Source organism: Cyprinodon variegatus, unplaced genomic scaffold (assembly GCF_000732505.1).
Source record: "Cyprinodon variegatus isolate N-32 unplaced genomic scaffold, C_variegatus-1.0 Scaffold200, whole genome shotgun sequence".
In the NCBI taxonomy this organism is placed as follows: domain Eukaryota; kingdom Metazoa; phylum Chordata; class Actinopteri; order Cyprinodontiformes; family Cyprinodontidae; genus Cyprinodon; species Cyprinodon variegatus.
In genome coordinates, this window is record NW_015150653.1 from 1,056,447 (window position 1) to 1,062,305 (window position 5,859).

Here is a 5,859-nt window from a genome sequence, read left to right on the forward strand (position 1 = left end):
TGATTTTATTTGTAACGAAATGTGAAAAAGTTTATATTCAAAATCAATTAAATTGCGTATTTAATGTTCAAATACAAGGGTGAAATGCGAGGTGTGGCAGTAACGAGCCAGGCCTCACCTCGGATTGCGCAATGCATCACAAACTGGGTTGATACATGCAATTGGTGTGTGCCTTTTGCTTAATCACTGCATGTCGCCAATGTATTGATTCCATATACGTTTATATTCCCTGATGTTCCACAGTCTGGCCAGGGTCTTTAACAATTTATGTTTAATATTTGTTAGTGACATATTTAGTTTTGCTGATGGGACATAAAAACCCAGTGAAAAGGCACAAGCACTTTTCAAAAGAATTTGTGAAAATCCTCCACTATACCTTTAAGTAAAGTTTTAATTACAGCTACCTTAAAAGCCTGAGGTAAATATCCTTGTAACAGGAATAGATTAATCACATCTCAAATGGAGGACATCAGAGTGAATACATCCTTAAATAGGGGGATTGGCGGTGGTTAGGGCATAGAGCTTGTAATCCTGAGGTTCTGAGTTCCAGTCCCATAAAATCCTTACTCCTAGGTGCAGGTGGTAGGGGCGGTTCAACAGAGCTAGGGGTTTGGGTGAGTTTGGCAACTTTATTGAAAAAGGAGAGTAGAAAATGTACAAGGATTAATTTTATTCTAATTAATGAGGAGAAATATTCTACACTTACTTTACAAAGGGTCATCCTATATACAAGGCAACAATTTTTCCAGACTAAGTAGGATTTCAGTAGGCATGTAGAGCGCCATTTTCTCTCCAGTTCCGTTGCAGTTTGCTTCAAAGTGTGAAGCTCTGCATTAAACCAAGGAGCCAGCTTTTTATTTTTAAAGTTTTTCTTTTTCAAAGGGTCTGTTTTCTAAGGCACTGAAGTGACCGCAACAATGTTGAACAAAATTTCTATGATGCTAATACGCATTTTTATGCTGATGATACCATTATTTATTGCTTTGGGACATCTCAGAAAGCCTTTTTTTGCTGTACAGTGTTCATTTATTAACTCTTCATTAACTCTTCATTTATTTCTTATTGCTGACAAAACAAATTTAATGTTGTTTTCACATCATAAGAAGGTGTCTCAAACCCTGCCAGTAGTGTCCACTCTGGAGGGGTTGTCATTTAGGTGGTACATGAATATAAGTATCTTTGTAATTGTAATTGTAATTGATGACTCCCTCACCTTCAGACCTTTTATTAATAAACTTGTGAAGAAATTAAAAGTTAAACTGGGCCTCTTCTTTCATAATAAGACATGTTTTTCTTTTGGAGTAAAAAACGTCTTATCTCTGCCACGTCTTATCCGTCTTAGATTATGGTGAACTTTTTTATAAGAAAGCCACTTCCTTATGTCTTCAAATTTTGGACTCTGTTTACAATGCTTTATTAAGGTTCATCATGAACTGTAGAGCCATGACACATCACTGTGACCTGTGGGATGGTCTTCACTCTCTAAAGCAGTGTCATTGGTACACTTTTATTTACAAGGCCGTTCTTTGATTACTGCCCTCTTACATTACCTTACTTACACAGAAAAGCATGGCTTTTTATATCCTGAGATCCAACGGTCAGCTGTTACTCACTGTTCCTTTTGCACGCACTGAAATAGGGAAGAAGGCCCTTTAGCTACGCAGCTCCTTGTGCGTGGAATTTTTTTTACAAAGAAACTAGAAGTTGCCTGAGTTTTTATCTTTAAATGCTTTTAAGTTGAAAGTGAAGGAATTTGAAACAGCCTCAATGATCCGTAGTTGTTTTACTTGCTATGCTTTTTTATGTACCTGTCCTTCAATTTAATGTATCTCTGTTAATTATGTAACTTTGCTGCCTCTTGGCCAGGACTCCCTTGAAAAAGAGTTTTTTATTTATTTATTTATTTATTTATTTATTTATTTATTTATTTTTTTATTTTTTTTTTTTTACTGTGTCCTGTCTGGCAATGTGGCAATAAGAATAATTGTCTAGATGCCAAAAATAGCCCAACAGATTTTACTATAACAAGTGCTGTAGTATGGCAATTGCCCTATTGCTCCACTTGTTTCATGCATATAAATTGCTTTATTATAATTATGCAGGGAGTTTTACAGTTTATATGGACACTGCAATGTAAATAGAACAGAACAGGAAAAAAACAGAAGAAGAAAAAGAAAAAAAAGAGAAAAGATGAAAGAAAGAGGAGATCGAAAGGAGACAATGACAAAACATTTTCAGTCTGCTTCATAATCACCTGCAACGAGATGCAAAAAGAACAGCACAACCGAAAGGCATGCTACGAGACATACGCCTTGATACTATTGCTGAAGTAGTATTATTTAGTCTGACATGTACTCTACCTCAAGATATGAATGTGGAAAAAGAGGTTTTAATCTAAATAGGATTTTTTTCCTGGTTGAATAAAATAAATAAAAACAACCCAATAAGCTAAATTGTCAATTTGTGAAAGGGAATAAATTGAATGGTTACCCACTGCAGCATTGTCCAGTGATACAGAGAAGATGAAAAGTGGAACAGATTCTTTAAAATCTGCTCCAATGATAATGCTGATCGTTATCAGCATTATCTGATAATGATCTGCTAAAGTGAAACCTTCTTTTATGGGAGGGTTGTTATGAAATACTGTTTTTTCTTCACATTCAGTGCCATATGTCATCACAGGATCCAAAGTATGGAGATGAGAATGTGTGTAAAATTTCCCAGTACGTTTCCCTGTCAGTATTCAAAACACCGAAACAGATAGGAACTCTGAAAATTCATTCAGAGTAAGGACCTGGTGTATGATACAAAGTTACAAAAAGAAGAGATTTGGTTGCTTTAAAATTTGGATGAGGGAAACTAATGGTTAAATGTTAACATGTTTTATTTTAACTTTTCTCTCGCTGTCTCTCACTGCTGCTGTAGCACAGACAGTTTTCTATGAGGCCCAGCAATTCAGTCTTAGCAACAAACATCCTGACTCCCACCTTATTAAGATGAGTTTGGCTGATTTAATTAAAAAAGTAGTGATGTTAAGAGATGAGCCGACACTTGTTGAGTACTAGGTGGGGGGGATTTCAGTGACGTGTGTATCGAGGCTTGCTTTATTTGACGGAGGAGCAAAAATAGATGATGTCGGAAGCCTCACTACCCGCGTTACCACGTGACCGCTTCAGAAAGGGGTTTACCTCGCTCCGCACTTCCACAGGCATTTAAACACTTCAGTCAAGATGTGGGAGTTTGTACGAGAGGTGCGGTCAGTTGGATAGAGTTTGGATATATTCTAAGAATATATTGGTTAAAAAAAAACTCTAGTTGGTTAAAACTGTTTTGGTTAGATTAAAAAATGTAATGATTAAAACTGAGCAAGACCCACCCTAGATTTTTGGAAGTAGTGATAATACCTAACAAGTATTTTGGCTAATGTGACTAATTTGTATTGGTTTGCTCTAGTATAAATATAGATTTGGTAAAAACACTGCCAAATTAGATTGGTTGATTTAGCCAAGAGATTGGTTTAACACATAACTTCCAACCAGATTAAAACCAAAACTGTGGAAAAACTATTATGTTTGAATAAAATGACTAACTCATTTTGCTCATCATTGCCCACTTTCACTGTCTGCTTGAGCTTATTTCACTAAAATGGCAGAAAACCGTGTACCTTAAATGATTTTTTTCAAGACATTTTACAAACACATAAAAACCCTACAAGATATTGTATTATACACACCAGTCATGAACAATTCAAAGGAACATAAATGGTAAAATAAACAATTGCAAAAAAAAAAATCAAAATTATATGGTGACATGTTCACCTGAAGCTTCATGAACTGTGGAGGTCATTGAAGCAAATACCCTAAACGGTTCAATGCCTCATGAGGCTTCATCTCACCATCACTAGAAAACAGGAAACAAACAAAATCCAAGAGCAAAATACCAAAAACCAGGAGACATCAAGGGAGAACACACATTGGACATAAAGTAAGCACAAGACACCAGCAAAGAGTAACTGGTTTACATACAGGTATGGGAGACAGAAAAAATGGGAGAACTAATTATCTGATAAGAGCTAAGAGAAATGAGACCGGCTCATGGGGGCAACAGAGAGCAACTAAAAAATTGCAAGACTTAGGTGCACCCTGATCTGTCCTATAAGTTTCTATTGCAGCGGAGCTACTGCGCATGTACAACTTTTAACGAGAGTCAATGGGTAAAAATGTTTTCCCTCTGGACAGAAATACGTCACCCATCCGATGAAAAATTAAAGATTAAATACTGGTTAATCTATTTATATTATTTGTAAAATTTCACATTCATAGAAGTATATTCAATAAAATGAAACCCTCTTTATTCTCTTAGATACTAAAATAAAGAAATGCATACAATCTGCGAATCATATCAACAATAAACGAACTGACTCATTAGTTAAGATATACCAGAAACGTATCCTTCGTTTACCCTAAATACCAAATTAATCTCAAATCTTAAAGCCCTCACAACTTTATTTGCCCTCAAATGCACTCCGAATGAGGGACTTGTTCGGATAAACCACAAGCTACAACCCGCATACTATGTGTAGCTTTGATATCCAATATCCAACTTCTAACCAATTTCACTGTGGTCATTGTCCTACTTTACGTAAAAAAAAAAAAAAAAAAAAAAAAACATTACAAAAAATATTGATTTTTGCAATAGTCATGTTTTAACACAACAGTGTTAAAACATGACATCACTCCCTCTCTGGGGGGGGAGTAGGAAATAGAGTTAAGAGAACAGAAGTGAAGGAGTTGTAGTTACTCGCTGTGGTTTTTATAATCTGGACACTCTTTTTTTTCTCAACCATTCAAGTGCAATACACTACATAACTGTTAATTTAAGTCATTGTTTTTGCTATAGCCCTCTGTATTTATTTGTCTATCCTCATCCCCCAATACATCTTCCTACACCTTATTTAATTGATTCTATTTTCTATTGTATATACTGTGTCTAAACATCCTCAATTTTCTTGTATGTGCAATTTTTCCTGCTACTGGAAATACAATTTCCCGAAGGGAGTAATCCCAAGGGATTAATAAAGTCAAGTCTAAGTCTAAGTCAGTAAGGAATTCAATTGTATTTACATCTAACTAAGTTACCGTATCCCAAAATATTTATCTTGCACATCTAAAAAATATATATTTCAAAATATTTAAAATATATATTATATATATATATATATATATATATATATATATATATATATATATATATATATATATATATATATATATATATATAAATAAAGCTTTTTAATGTCTAATTAATGGTTTTTTTGGTGGGTGGGGCGGCGGCCAAGCGCCCTCTATAGGCCAGAAACCACTGTTGGACCCTTTAAACTTTATTTTCCCTAGGAGCATTAGGAGAGCATGAGGGAGCTGCTGTGCTGCAATAACCTTCATACTAATTCTAACTTATCATGAAAGCAAGTGAATCAAATAGGTATGGGTTAGCTTTGGTCCTACAGCACTGCCTTGCACACACACACACACACACACACACACACACACACACACACACACACAGCTGTAGCAGATGAAATTGTGTGCCTCATCTGGTTGTTTATCTTCCGCACAGTCTGGTAATAACAGGCAAACAGGAAGAGAAGCATCATCAGTGCAGAGATCAAACACACACAGTTGGCTGGAACTGGGCTCCCATGGCTCTCACCCTAGCAGTGAGCTCATTAAAATGTGCAAGACGTTTCCTCTGTCCTCATACTCTTTAAAGCTTCTCAGACTCTTCCTGTTCCTTTTCTTTTCACCTCATCCTTCTTCTTGGCCATCCTGGTGTCAGGGTGTTGACCCCCAACCCCCCCAA